Raw genomic sequence first — 16170 nt, 5'->3', positions numbered from 1 at the left:
TATTAGGGTCCTGCTAACCGGTGCCCCCGGGGCACTGGTTAAGCATACCATAAAAGGGAATTATTACCATAAAAGGAAACTGTTTTTGACTTTATTATAAATTAATCACACAATTTCAATGCATTAACTATTATATAATTTCCTTTTTCATATCTTTAACCAGTGCCCAGGGGACACCGGTTAGCATTTTCCTGTATATTATAAGTAACATAAGCTTATTAGATCTTGCCTAAAAAAAATTTAAGCATATTAGATCTAGATTCTCTCAACCTGTTTCGGGACAAAAACTATGTTGTCTTATTAGCACTAGACTCTCTAACTAATAAATAATATTATTTTTCTGGCTACATTAGAATAATCCAAATCCATATCCATAATTGAATACAACCTGCAGTGGGGTACCCTTAATTTGAGGCAAATATAAATATTAATTTGGATACAACCTGCAGTGGGGTTTGACCAATAATTTGAAGGGGAAGACACCAAGAAGCATTAACAGAAACCATGCCTCATAGGAGTTGTTCCTCTTTGTTCCACAACCAAGATATAGAAATGCTGCAAGGCCCTTCAGAAATTTCCTTTGAATCATTTGGTATTAATCATGATTTTCTTTCCTTTGATATGATCGATTTCTCATCGAGTTCGCAGACACCAATTACCGAAGACGAGCCAAAACAATTGATGTTGGAGTCATCATCATCTGAAGCAAAAGAAGTATTGCAGAATAATACTAAGATGGATCAAAAGTCATCATATATAGGTGTGAGAAAAAGACCTTGGGGAAAGTATGCAGCTGAGATCAGAGACACAACAAGAGGAGGAAGAAGGGTTTGGCTAGGAACATTTGATAGTGCTGAAGATGCTGCTTTGGCTTATGATCAAGCTGCATTTTCAATGAGAGGTAATAATGCTGTGCTCAATTTTTCTGTTCAAAGGGTCAAAGAATCTTTGCAAGAGATTCAATATGATTGCAGAGAAGGGTCTTCACCTGCACTTGCACTCAAGGAGAGACACTGTGAACAAAGAAAGATGTCATCAAAAGGTGTAAACAATAATAAAGCAGGGAAACAAGATCAATCAGAAGGATCAAGTGTTTTGGTGTTAGAAGACTTGGGAGTTGAATATCTTGAGCAACTTCTAACAATATCTGATAATCAAAGTACAAGCAGCAACAGCTAGTTCAAATCATCAAGTTGTTAATTTCAGTAATTTTCTTTCATTTTTTGAGTTTTTTCCTTCTTGATATTTGGAGATTTTACATTATCACTTAATCCGTACAGCATATTGTTTAGGTTTTGACCAATTTATTTCCTAAATTAGAAACAAAATTTGAGCTCAAAGAGAGTACAGTAGTATTATTCATTGAACAAAAATATGACAAGTACCTTAATGCAGATAGACAGTATTAAGACAGAGTACATACATTAGGACATACAATGTGCCAACACATACCCTTAAAGATGCCCTTGAAAAATCTATCTAGTTCTCCAAATTCTTATTGTTCCTTATATAACCATTGAAAACCAATCAAGAGAAATTCAAATATATGCAATAATAATGCTCAGGGAGGTTTTGTGTGTGTGAAATTCAAGTGTGAGCCATGAAGTCCTATACTAGCTCATAATGGTAGAGAGAACAGAAGCAATATGGGGGGTCAACCTAGTTGAGATGTCTAATTGCTTCCTGATGCCTTCCTCGCTCTCTTGATTCATCAAAAAAAAAAAAAAAGTGAAGGAGGCAATAAGTGTGAAATTAAACTGATCCTAACCTTAACTAAGGTTTTAAAATGGTGTTAAACTCACTATTTTGATCTTCCATTTTGTTAGGGAAAATCTGCAGATACCAAAGATCTTAGATGAGAATACATGCACTAAAATGGTGTTAAACTCACTATTTTTCTTCCATACCAAAGATCTTAGATGAGAATACCAAAGATCTTAGATGAGAATACATGCACTAAAATGGTGTTAAACTCACTATTTTTCTTCCATACCAAAGATCTTAGATGAGAATACATGCACCAAGAAAACAGTAAGAGAACCGTTAGAAATTTGGGGGCCTAACTCATCCTTACAAAACCGGCTTGTAAGGTGAGGAGTGTCGCCTCTTTATAAACTCTTATCAAGAGTCCTATCTAACCGATGTGGGACTAAATCAACCCCCTCAAAGACAAGCCAACACAAGCCAACTAAGGGCAGACAACAATTAAGGTGTGATTACCAACACACCCCCTCACGCTCCCTCCCTCATGCTCAGACCCAATGGGCTTGAAGCGTGACAATGCAGAATTCCAACGGTAGATCTTGGATAGGCTCTGCTACCATATTGAAATTTGGGGTCTAACTCATCCTTACAAAACCGGCATGTAAGGTGAGGAGTGCCGCCTCTTTATAAACTCTTATCGAACGTCCTATCTAACCGATGTGAGACTAAATCCACCCCCTCAAGCCAACACAAGGCAACTAGGGGCAGATCGCTATTAAGGTGTGATTACCAACACACCCCCTCACGCTCAGGGCGTGATTTCCAACAAGAACACAAAAATTTATGTGGTTAGACACTTGTATATCTTGAACAACTAACCTGAACTGCGTATCACTCTACCAATTTAAGTCCTCTCACTTAAGTTAAGAGTTACAAGAAATGATAAAACACTATCATTACAAGAAACTCTCACACACTTGCTTTCTTCTCTTGCTATATGGATTGAGATGCTTCAACACTTTACAAGACCTCCAATTTATAGGAAAGAAGATCATTTCTATTCATGAATGTGATATACTATGTATTATTTATTAACCTCATATCATGAAATGCATCTCCTAACAAAGAGATAATAAAGTTTTGAAGTGAACAATTGTGTGCCATTTTTAGAAACAATGAAAATTGAAAAGAATACAATTTCATTATTTCCTTAAATGTATCATCCCTAGCTAGGATTTCATATTCTCTCCATCATAATGTTCACTTCAATAATCTCACTTCAAAAGAAAATGTTTTCACAAAGTAAACGGATGGTAGTTTGCCTAACTTTATATTTTTCTTTGATTCACACTGATAAAATATCTAATACTACGAATCACAAGAAAGAAAAGATTATTTCTATTGGAATCCATTAATTCTTCATGTTATCTGTTACACCTTCACATACACAATTTAATTGACATTCTTTGCACAGCTATATCTTCAAATGGATATTCACAAGGTATACATCTGTATATAAAAAAGGATAGTCAATTTTACACCAGTTTCTACCAAAGTGGCAGTAGATATCTAACATGTTGCCTAATGAAACTATAAAAATCACAAACACAATTTAAAAACCAGGGAAATAATCACAGTGAGAGAACTTGAAATGAGCTAAGAACTAATTTCAATTTTGTCACTTAATAATTTTTTTCATTAAAAATATATTTTGAATCAATTTGACAATTAATTCCATACCTTGATCAAAAGCAACCAAAAACATTGCAACCTTCATAACAACAGTACAATCAATTTAATTAATATTCCATAATGTTGAAACAACAAAACTGTTTAGCCAAAACAAGAGAAATTAAGAAGAAAACCTCGCATGTATTCTGCTTAAATAGAGCAGAAAACGAGAGACCAACAACCTATATGGAAACAGTTTAAACTGACAGCATAAATTTGAGAGAAAAGTAAATGGTGTTTGTTGTTTTGTTGGAGGAAGATAGATATTAGGGTTTAAAGGAGGCGCAGTGGGAAGAGAAAAAATGGATTTCGTGTTCGACCCTGACAGGAAGATAAAATCCAGCTATATTAAATAATTTTCTTTTAATGTATATTAAATAATTATTTAAATCCCACACTATGTTTAGTGCTCCCTTCCCTAAAAAAATAAGAAACTTTTTAGTGTTACCTCCATCTCATAGAAAGTCTTTCATTTGCATTAATTTTTTCTGTTTTAAAATAATTGTCAGGTTAAAATATTAATATAACAATATTTTCCACTAATGTATTTTTATTTGTTGAATTTTAGTTCATTTAACTATTCATTAACAAAAATTAATAAAGATATTTTAATAACTAATTTTAATTTTAACATGACAAATCAACATAATTAATCATTTTCTTAAGAACCGTCCAGAACCTAAATAAGACATTTTGTATGAGATAGAGGGACTACTACATCTTTTTTTTATAGAAGAGGGACTCTGCTTCCTAACATATCACTTATTTTTTATAAAGAGAAATTTAAGATGACGGGTACTAGATAGAGAAGACATTAAAGTACAAAAAACATTTATAAATTAATTTATATTTATCTCCATCCAATTTCAAAGACACTAACAAAACTTAAACCTGAAACCTCCAGATCTCAACCATGTTTGTTTACCACTAAATTAAATCCTTAAAGTTATATCGTTGCTTACTAACTTCGTAACTCGAATATCAATTATAAGAAAAATGTTGTGCTTGTTGAAAAATTTATTTAAGTACAAATAACTTCATAGAATTCATTAACAAATAATGATTGATTTTGGTCTCTATTATGTGGGATCCGGATTGTATCCATTCATGTAGTTGATGCATTTTTGGTTGTCTCATTAAAATCGAACAATCTATATGTAAAGAAAAATTATTCTTTTTATAATCTAAAAATAGGAGTTTTAGATATAGATTGTTTGATCTTAATCAAAATACAAAAAGTGCACTCACTACAATTGCAAATTATTCTGTTGGTTTTACATGAATCTTGCCATTATTTAATGTTTATGAAGTTACAGAGTGAAATGATCAAGGTCATATTTTAACCAGAGTGTTAACTACTTGACTAAATAAAACCTACCTTATGAGATAGTGATCCATTGTTACCCCTTTGTGCCTTAAAATGAATAAAAATTGTTTTTTAAAATAATAGCCCTTAACCAATAAAAAGAAAAATAAACTTTATGTCGTCTAGTCTTAGGATAGCAGAACATTTATTCTTAATATGGTTTCATTTAAGTTGGGGGGAGAGTTAGCATATTACAAAAAGAAAAAACATTTGAGAAACCATGTATGGGAGAATTGGTGATAAAATGAAAAGAAAAAGACGAGCATTTCGAAGTTATCTTGTAAATTAGAAATCAAAGAAAAATCTTCATAATAGAGAAAGAAAAGAAAAGTTGTAAAGGAAGTGAATGTTGGAAGTGGTAAGAAAATAAGAGTGTATGATGTGTATGTAATTGTAAGTAGCAAATAAATGCTCTCTTATTCTTAAGGCTTGTTGAAACCGAAGAAAAACAGAAAAATTATGTAGTATGGCTACATTACAACCTTAATAAAGAACTTAACAATCCATGACTAATTGCATGTTTTGTGATGTTTTTCTTTTAAGTATTTCGAAATTGATCCCTTGTATATGCATTGTCTAGAGTGAGAAAAACATCACCTTCTTTTTGAAGAAGAAAAAAAAAACAACATCACCTTCTTAAGTGCATACAATCCTTGGACATTGAAGACTTTGCTACAATCTTTGGACATTGAAGATTGCTAAGAGGTTGAAGACTTTGCTACAATCTTTGGACATTGAAGATTGCTAAGAGGTTTTGAGATGGTGTCAAATTTGAAAGTCACTTTTTTTCAAAAGTTGTTTGATAGGGGTGAATGTTGAAAGGGAATTCATGGATATGGCATGTAATTTTTCAAATTGTTAAGGAGTGGTTGTTCCTTTCAAGTATATAGGTTTACCGGTGTGGGAGAATCCAAGGAATTTATCTACTTGGGAGCCTTTGTTGAATCAAGTGAGAAGAAGGTTAAACTTTTGGATTTAATCATGATTATCCATCTTTCTTATATGAAGTTACCTAAGAGGGTGTGGAGGATGGTTGTGAAGATTCAAAGAGATTCCTTTGAGGTGGTGTGTTGGGAGGACAGAGGATTAATTAGGTAAAGTGGAGCCTGATTTGTCAACCGAAAAACAGAGGTCTTGGTGTTAAAGATGTAAGGGTGATGAATTTGAGTCTTTTAACAAAATGGAGGTTGAGGCTAATACAAGTTGTAATTCTCTTTGGAAGGATGTGATTGTGGAAAAATATGGGCCTAGTACTAGAGGCTTGGTGGATGGGGGGTATAGTTGTTTGGCCTACGTATGCGTCAAGGTGGTGGAAAGACATAGTTTCTTTAGAGGAGTCGGTAGGGAAAAATTGGTTCTGTATGGAAGTGGTGAGAAAGGTGGGTAATGGAAGGAATACCAGTTTTGGGAAAAATTGTTGGGTGTCGGGTGGGCCTCTTTATGATATTTTCCCGCAAATTTTTTCGATCTCAAATCAAAGTATGCCAATGTGGGGGATTTGTGGGAGGCGGAGGTAGGCGATGGGGGTGTCGTCTTTATCTTGGTGTAGGTATCTTATTGTTTGGAATGTGGAGTTGTTTGATAATATCATGAAGATGATACGGGGGTTTAGAGGATTAGAAGTGGATGATACTTGAAGTTGGCGTCCGGAGGGTGATGCTGACTGTAAAGACTACAATGACTTTGGAAAAGTCTAGGGTCATTCAACGCAGCGTTTGTCTCATGGAAAATTCTTCATGACTGTACACCCACTAGATCGAACTATTCAAAGATGAATACTTTGGATCCGAATATCTCAATAAATTGCCCCTTTTGTGGTGATAATGTGGAAACATTGACTCGTCTTTTCGTGCATTGTCATGTAGCTTCCAATGTTTGGTTCCATGTGTTGAAGTGGCTTGACGTTGCTTTCATCACACCCCAAAATTTGTTTGCTCATATGGAATGTTGGAGTGGGGAGGTAAGGGATAGAAAGCTTCAGAATGAATTTTGGTTAATTTGGCATGGCGTGATTTGGTTGATTTGGAGAACACAAAATGATAGGATTTTTTAAGATTCTATTAAGGTAGTTGATGAAGTGTTGAATGAAATTAAGGTGTTATATTGGCATTAGAGTTTGAATAGATTGAAGATTGCCTCTTGTTTGTTTTATGAGCGGTGTTGGAATCTGAGGGATTTCCTAAAATGGTAAACATGAGTGTTTGTTTGTGTTGATGCCATGACTGAGTCGATGAGTTGCTATTGAGGCTTATCTAATTTGGGTTTTTGGGTTGTGCAGTGTATTGCGTGGTAATACTGGGGTGGTTATTACATTATATATATATATATATATATATATATATATATATATATATATATATATATATAAATTCGATGATTAAAAATAAATTATGTTATTCTCTCATACATGGAGATGTATGGTGAGCAATAGGTGAATGTAAAGTTGTAACATCAGAATTATATATCTCATTCAAGGAAAAGCATTCGTTACTATAACAATAAACTCATTGAATCCCTAACTTAATTTTTTTTTTAAATAATTTGCTGAACGATACAATTATTTGCAAGTCTATGTGGATGCGATACAAATGCTTTGATTGCCGCTCTAGTTATCATGTTCTTGGCGGCTAAAAGCCGCCGCTAAAGTTCAAAATGATTGTTCTAGTTATTAAGGGGGTTCTAAGCCATTGCTAGTGTGAGTGATTCCAAAATGTTCCCACTTTTTGGCCATTTTTAAGTGCCAAAAGCCGCCTAACATGTTTTTGGATGTTCAAAACCGCTGGAAATGAAAAAAATTGTTTCTTAATATTGTAGTTAAAGATCATAAATCTTACGATTTCATTGTTGAGACTAAAATTGCCATATTTCCAAAGGTCTTTAGGCCTCCGAACAGACCACACAAAATTAATGTTTTTCTTTTAGTGAAAGAAAAATAATAAAAAAAGGATTTGCCTAAATTTTTCACATCTCGAGGAAACTACATTGCTCTTTTAGTATATATTAGAGGTTGTTGGGCGCTTGAGAATGAAAGGAAAAGACCACAAACGCAAGTTGGAGGTGAACCAATAACCGTGACTTATTCGTAGAGAGGAGCGACTCAATGGAAGACACCACCATCAAGTGGCGACCCAAATGGTAGAAATTGCTTTGCAGCTATGACGGAGAAAGTCGACTCAGTTGTAGTGACGATCTTTTGTTTTCTAATTGATATTGTTTTTAATATATTCTGCAAAATTGGAGTTGGATATTACTATTGATTATGCTGCAAAACTTTTACTTTTGATGAAAAAACTAAAGAAAAGTGAGTTGCAAACAAATGTTTTGCAAATAACTGATTGAAGTATTGTATAAAATTAAAATCAAAAAGATAATTAATCCAAATGTAGAGATGAGGAAATTAGTGCAATAGCATTTACAAAGAAACTAGGAAAAATGCAGAAAAGTTTGCAAAGGAAGAGATATTCACCGGATATCCTTTTTTAACTTTTTTTATTTATATATTTTAGTTTAGTTTTTGTCTTATAACTTAACCATTAGATTAATCCAATGGCTGAGAATGGTGAAGTAGGAAGCATTGGATAACTCGGTTGTTGAGGATTCAATTTCCTCTACATTCTATTTGGTATTTTTGCTATTAACAATGCATAATAACGTAGTCTTTTTTTCCGTCTTTATCTATTTAGTTAATTAAATGACAAGTTGTCTAAACCATGGGCGATAATTAAGACCATGATGAACAAGACGACAATATATGTTCTCCTCTAAATTCTTCAAAAAAAAAAAATGTTCTCCTCTAAATTAAATAATTAAACAACTTAACATTTAGAATGCAAACTATCTTTAAAAAAAAATAAAAAATAGAATGCAAACTAACTAAACTCTCTGGTTTGTCTGCTATATATGTCATTGGCCAGCCCACATGTAATCATGCGTGCTTAAGACAAAATAGTTTTATATTTTTTGTCTCAAAGCACCTAAAAATTATTTGTTGCCTCTAAAGTATACAGAAATCAATTCAATATATTAGTTCATGTGTACGATGTTATATGAGTAGGACTTCCTTCCTTTAGCGCTAAGGGAAAGTGAAAGTGAATGAAAGAGATTAACTATTTTAGCAAATTAATCTTATTAATTATTGATTGATTTTCATTATCGTAAATGTAAAGTAGACAATAATAACTATGAGTGATGTTCTTTAAAAAAAAAAAAAAAAAAACTATGAGTGATGTATATAGTTTTAATTGGAATGTATATGTATAATTGAAAAAAAGTAATTAATGTTTTATTAAAAATTAAAAATGACAATTTATTTTGAGACAAATTATTATGGACAGAAAAAGAAATTATATATATATATATATATATATATATATATATATATATATATATATATATATATATATATATATATATATATATATATATATATATATATAAAGAAGAGTGAATGTACAAGAGTATATGATCTCAAAAAGAACCCAGAGCAAAAAAGGGATCTGACTAAAAATAATTTGTAGTATATGTGAACTGAGGAACAAGCTTAGGTACTGGATGGAACAAATAAAATTAGAAGTAATTCATCAAGTTGCACATAATTAATACTTACAGGTATATGTTCTGTTGCTGTGTCTGCTCGCCAGTGCTTCAAGTGTAGGTTGTGCAATTCCTTGTCTTCTTGACGGTTGACACAATGACAACAAACTATCCTAAAAAAAGACAGCAAATAATGAATTTTATTTATGTTTACAATTAAAATTATGAATAGATTTACACTAGCAAAGAAGAAAACAGAGGTGATTAAGATCTTACAGTATAATGGTCCATTTTTTTTAGTTTTTTTTTTTTTGAGAAATAATTTACTTTTTTAACCAAAAATCACTTTTATTATTTTTAAGTGTATATTGAAAAGTTATTTTTAATAAATTTTTCAAAATCTATTTTTTTTTTAAAAACAAAAAATTTAAGTGTAAGGGTTCAAATATAAAAAAAAAAAAAAAATCATAATCATAAACAATCAGAAATAAACATTTTTTTCTTTTCTTAAATCTCTAAAACAAAACGCAGCCAATATAAGAATAATGTTAACTATTGCCCTCGAGGCACTAGTTAACGATCTTAAATGATAATTTTTCATAAAAGCTTGTGCAATCGTTCACAAGACTGTCAGAATAAATAGGCTCTGTTTGGTAAAATTAGCTGATAGCTGATAAGCTAGCTGATAGCTTTTAGCTGATAAGCTAGTTGAAGTGTTTGGTAAAATTAGCTGATAGCTTTTGCTTTGAATAATAAGGGTAAATATGGAAGAAAAAATGAGAAGCTAAAAGCTATAAGCTCAAAAGCTACTTGAAGTAGCTTCTGAAAAATAGCTTATAAGCTCCTGAAATAAGCTATAAGCTCGTTGTACCAAACAGAGCTAAAGTGTTACCAAACAAAGCTTTTTTTGTCAAATGAGTTTATAAGCTAAAAGCTAAAAGCTCTTTTTGGTGGTTTACCAAATAGAGCCAAAAACTCTTTTTTTGGGTTTACAAAACAGAGCCATAATACGCACCTTTCTTGTGTAGTGGTATACTTTCTCATCCAAATCAAATCAAATCAAAGTAAAAATTGGAAAGAAAAAAATAAAAAAATGAAATTCAAATTTTTTTTTTTTATCTGTATCTCTCAATTGCTTGAGTTGGCAATCAAATTCAGAACATACTTGTAATTGGCAATTTATACTAAAGGCATGCTCGGTTTTTATTAATTATAATTTGAAAACAAGTGGGAAGATAGGTGCACGGACGCATACATTCATGAACATTGAAATTGTCGAAACAAGTTGCTTATAAGGAGAGGCTGCGCCACCGGGTACATACATTTACCTCACGTGGTTCATTTATTTTGTTTAGGTTTGAACCTTTTCAAATCCATTTGTTTTTATATTGAGAAAATTATACACAAGTACTTCATCCGGTCTTATTTATAAGAAAAAGTTGATTTTTTACAATATTTAGAATGTTAAGTAATTTAATGCGTTAATTGATTTATTTATTTATTTTTTTTGTTGGGTAAAGTAATTAAATAAAATTTAATATTTTGTGTTAGAACAATTTTTACAAGTTTGAAAATATTTTAAGATAAAAGTATAGACAAATAAAGAAATTTGGTTCAAAGGTTAATTAAAAAAAAATTGGGCTAAAGTTGAAATTTTAGAAAAATTAAGGAACCAATTTGTAAAATAAGAAATGCGTAAATACCAATCTACAAAATTTGCAAAATGTAGGGACCAATATGCAGTCTTGGGAAAAAGGACCGGTCTAGAAAATAAAAGATCAATAGGACTTAGAAAATATAAGAATCAATCTTCATAATTTGAAAGAAAAAAAAAATTATAAAGACCAATTTGAGATTCACTTTTATATGTTATGGAAGAAATTTCAAGTTTTTAGTATTTTGAATATATTTCAAAATTTAGCGTTTTTAGTATTTTGAAGATATTTCAAAATTTAGCTTTAACAAAATATTTTATAAATTTGTCAAAAAAAATTATAAATATTCTCCAAAATTATATTATCTCATAAAAAAAATTGGAAAATTTTTATACACTCGTTAGGAGTGGTTGATATCAGGATTGCGGTCTTCAACCAATTTGCTGATCACATCCCCCAATGCTAATGTGGATAGGCCTAATGTGGAGAATCTAATTTCAAAACTGTTACTCGGGAACAGAATGGTGATTTAACAAAACCATTTTTGTTGAAGAGGTGAAATAGACAGTGTGGAACTCTATGATAGTTTGAAGAGTCTGGGGTTTGGTGGAATTAATTTTGGTTTCATTAAGGATTTTTGAAGTGAAGCTAAAGATGATTTTATGTGCTTCATCTCATAATTTCATCGGAGTGAGAAGTTATCTAAAAGAATAAACAATGCTTTTATAACTCTTATTCCTAAAGTTGAAAGCCTCCAACGCATATCAGACATCAGGCCATTATCTTTGGTTGAGACTTTATATAAAGTGTTGGCTAAGGTGTTATCTAATAGACTGCGTTGTGTTATCGGAAGAGTTATTTTAGAGTCTCAATCAGCTTTTGTTCTTAGCAGACAAAATTTTTATGGTATTTTGATTGCAAATGAGATGGTGGATGATGCACATCGTCTGGAAAAAAAAAAAGAGTTGTTACTTTTTAAAGTCAATTTTGAGAAGACTTTTGATTCTGTTGACTGACGTTACCTTAATGCTGTTGAAATGGAAGAAACAGTCACAAGAAATGGGGGTTTGAATTGTGACCCTTTTCAAATTTAGTCCTGCAACTTAAAAAATTTATTTACTCAAGAAATTCTTGGTAGAGGTTAGAAAAATAAGATTAGAATGTCTTAGATATTAAACAATTGTTTTATCAAGTACAAAATGTTCTAGATAAAGCAAAATCAAATATTTAAGTAGTTTAAATAAGGACCAAAATGTTCTGAAAAATGATTAAATTATATGTAGAATGATTAAAACAATTAAGTGTGAAATTTAAACAATAATATTACCAAGGACCAAAATATTCTGGATAACAGTTATATAGTTAATTTATAATGATTAAAACAATATTAATGATTAATTAGGGACAAGAGTACTCTGGATAAATATTGAGCAATAATATTAAATTAGGACCAGAATATTCTGGAGATGTTAAAGATATCATGATTGTGATAGTGTGTGAATAGTGTTTTAAGACAAATATTAAAAGAGTGAGTGTAAGAAGATCACACAAGAGATTTATCCCTGTTCACCCAAAGCAATCTACCTCCAGTCCCCATACTTCCTAAGAGATTATCCATTATAGTATTCAGCTATCAAAAACTTCTGAATAAAACTATATGTTCTCGATCACACCAGATCAGTCTGTTACACTTTGTATTATCAACCTCAGTAGACTTATATAATTCTTTACTTTTACATAAGAAAGGTTGGAACAATTCTTTGTCAAACTATTGTAACGAATATTCACCAAAAAAAAAACTATTGTAACGAATAAATGATGGACAAAATTGGCAAGTGCACCAAATCGTAACAATTAATAAAGTAGTAATTTTATCGTTCTCCACAGGGATTGTCGTTCAACTTAGAAATTAGTAAAACTTATTTCAAAGAGTGAAATTAAAAGAGTAATAAATAGAGTTGCAGGGTTTAATTGCCCTTTCCAAAAACGATATTAGGTTTGTGATTCAGATTATTAACGACGATTAGGAAATCCTAGAATAACCCTTTGTCTTTGTTGAAATTAACTTAGAAAACAATCATTTATGTGGCGTCTACTCATGATTTACTGAAACTAAGGTTTAAAAACTCCATTAAAACATCTTACAGCAACATATGTTCCAAGTTAACCTAGTTAAACTACGGCGTTCCCCAAAGAAGAGAGTAGAAAACATTAGGGTTCAAACTTGAATTTCATTAACATAACTATGAAATAAGTACTTAGAACAGTCATACACGGATAAATAATTTATGGTTGTCAATCCTAATTTTCATTTACGGATCAATTTTCAAGATTACGATACGGAGATATCTTTTTAAAAAGCATTAAGAACAGACAAGAACTAATTTAAATCTTAAATCGGACATAAGAAAAGCATAACTGAATGAAAACTTTATTAATTGAATCCAACAAATAAGAAAGGGTTCATCTTAGAACCTTAATATAGAGGTTTAGTTGCTCATGGCAACATACATCATAACAAAATAATAGAAACATACCCTAGAGAGAATAAGAGGAGAATGGAGATCCTACCTTGAAACTATGATGCATGACCCTTGCCTTGAACTGCTAGCTTTCTGAATGAAAAATAATGAGTGCAAGGGTCTCTATTTATAGCATATGATAACTTAGGGTTTGAGAGAAGAAAATTGGGCTTTTTTACATCTTTTCTGCTTGAAAAAGAGCTACGGGCGTTTTTTTTGCTTTCAACCCTGCCCAGGTTGCACATACAGGCGCGCATGTGGCAGCCCCTGTGGTGTGAAATCTTGCGTTTTCATCCCGTTTCGATCGTTCTTCCGTATGGAAACTCCTATGAACTTGAAATTAATTTTCTTCACTTTGTATTGTCTTCAAAAACCTTCTAAGAACCATTGACTTCAATGATAATATCCTTGATCCTTCACATAATGTCTTGAATTGTTGATTTACATGATTTCTCACCACAAAACACTCAAAACACCTATGAAGTTGCATGATTATTTAGGATAAAAGTGAATTACAACGACTCGAGTGAAAACAATACAATATGTTCCTCAAATCATTGACAACTCCTTTAATTCTCATCTTATTTGTCTACAAAGGAAAAGAAAAAAACTAAAAACATAGCCAAAAATATCTTATAATGCTCCATCATCACAATCCCAAACTTAAACTGTTGTTTGTCCTCAAGCGACACAATAGCAAGAAGTTAGATTTTACATGAATTTTAAAAGAATAGAACATACATTTTCGGAGATTTTACTCATATTATCATTCTTCCAACCATCAGACTTAACTAGCTTACCACTTCCATGCAAGTGGAACAAACTTATAGAAGATACGTAGTAACGTGAATGTGCAAGATAGAGAGAATTTTGAAAGCTTACAAAAAAAACTTTAAGTGGGAGATTATGGACGCTGCATGTGGTAATTGATTCAAGCATTTGTAAAGCAATTTTGTGGTTAGTCAAATGTTAATTCTTCAACGTTGTTTAGTCATTGCAATTTGTTGACTCAAGATCCGTATGCATTTGGTGCAATTAATGATACATGTGGAAATAGTGCAAATCCACTAGTATAATTAGAACCTCATTTGGACCATTCGATCTAATCATCACAAACACAAAGTAACACAACAACAATAATTAGAGTTTGTTTTTTTTTTTGGTTACATAATTAGAGTTTGTTGAGAGTGAGAGAAAAAATTCAAAGAGAAAAATAGTTTTTTCCTTGTAAGACTTTCCCCAGTGTTAAGTATTTTTCTATTACAAGAGAGAATGTAATTGTTCTCTCCTTGTTTTTAGAGAGGTTATATATGTAATTTCTTCCACTTAGTGAAAAGTCATTTATTCTCACCCCGTGATTTTTTCCCTTATTTGTTGAAGGATTTTCACGTAAATATTGTGTGTTCAATTCTACTATTCTCATATCTTTTTTTAGGTGCGTAATTCTATCTTGTTACTATGATACCCAACCATTCAAACCCCGACGGTGGTGTGCAAGTATTTTCCAAGAAGTATATATGGCAGGAGTGCAGGAGGTAAAATCCGGACCAAACATGCCGGTTGTCATACCTAGTTCAATTTCTGCGTACGGATGTGCTGCTTATTTTCTAACTATGAAATTTTCATTTTTTTTAAATAAAATCATAAATATGTTACTACATACGAGACACACACAGGTGCATGGACATGTGATCATTTGTTTGGATCGAAATTCTAATTTTGTCAACTTAATTAGATCAAGCTTCTATGTGGTCATGCTATGTGTTCGCAGTCCGGTTTGGATCGGTTTTGAGACAAAAAGTCAACCAATCCAAAATAAAAATCAAATACGGTTCGGTTCGGTTTGGATGATTATTAAAAAAATTCCAATCCGATCCGATCCAAATATATGTGGTTTAATTTGGATCGGTTTTTTGATATCCAAAGTGAAACATGTAATTTTTTTATCAATATCAATATTACACATACACAATAAAATAATAGGTTTGATACAAAATATGACACAAATGTATTAAAAAAAGTTAACATTACACAATGAAAATGATTGATTATATTTGAAATAGATGAAGTAGTAATAATATAGATTAAATTAATGCAATATATAAGATTAAATATCAACAAGCAATATATTAATGCAATATATAATACTAATAAAATAATAAATAAGTATTAAAATTTACTTTCGCGGTTCGGTTTGGTTCGGTTTTGAAAAGACGATCCGAAATCCGATCCAATCATAGCGGTTTTTCCAAAACAACATCCAAACACATCCAAAAATATTCGATTTTTTGCGATTTTTGTTTTTTTTTTGGATCGGTTTGCGGTTTTATTTTGGATCGGTTTGGATTTGAACACCCCATTGCTATATAGTACTCGAATATAGTCAAACAACATTGAAGTTATTTGGTCAAATACATCTTTTGGTCCTTTAAGTTTAACAAAAATATTAGGCTAATCTTTTAAGTTTTAAATAAGTTCTTTCAATTGTTAATTTAATATACCTCTTTGAAGTTTTTTAAGTTTTAAATAGGTCTTCGAAAGGGTAACAGTGTATTAAATTAACAACTTAAGGACCTATTTAAAATTTAAAAAATTTAAAGGATTAACTTGATATTTTTGTCAAACTTAAAGGATGAGAAGATGTATTCGGTCAAGATAT

General features: G+C 31.4%; 2 long non-coding RNA genes and 1 pseudogene across 3 annotated transcripts; 2 read left to right on the top strand and 1 right to left on the bottom strand.

Moving 5' to 3' along the window:
* Nucleotides 1-504: 504 nt before the first annotated feature.
* On the top strand, nt 505-1340 carry LOC146956366 (ethylene-responsive transcription factor 1B pseudogene; annotated as a pseudogene). Its single transcript, XR_015020127.1, has one exon. The product of XR_015020127.1 is annotated as an ethylene-responsive transcription factor 1B pseudogene (transcript).
* A 4025-nt stretch (nt 1341-5365) lies between these two features.
* On the top strand, nt 5366-8467 carry LOC146956365 (uncharacterized). Its single transcript, XR_015020130.1, has 2 exons — nt 5366-5506; nt 5553-8467. It is a non-coding gene; the product is annotated as an uncharacterized LOC146956365 (long non-coding RNA).
* A 773-nt stretch (nt 8468-9240) lies between these two features.
* Nucleotides 9241-10496, bottom strand: LOC146956364 (uncharacterized). Its single transcript, XR_015020129.1, has 2 exons — nt 10350-10496; nt 9241-9507 (listed from the first exon to the last, which is right to left on the bottom strand). It is a non-coding gene; the product is annotated as an uncharacterized LOC146956364 (long non-coding RNA).
* Between the last annotated feature and the right edge of the window lie 5674 nt (nt 10497-16170).

This window comes from Medicago sativa, chromosome 1 (genome assembly GCF_051527215.1).
Source record: "Medicago sativa cultivar Bolivia chromosome 1, Bolivia_mono, whole genome shotgun sequence".
NCBI lineage: Eukaryota > Viridiplantae > Streptophyta > Magnoliopsida > Fabales > Fabaceae > Medicago > Medicago sativa.
Note: the sequence above shows the minus strand (reverse complement) of the source record. Positions and strands in the feature narration are given on the sequence as shown.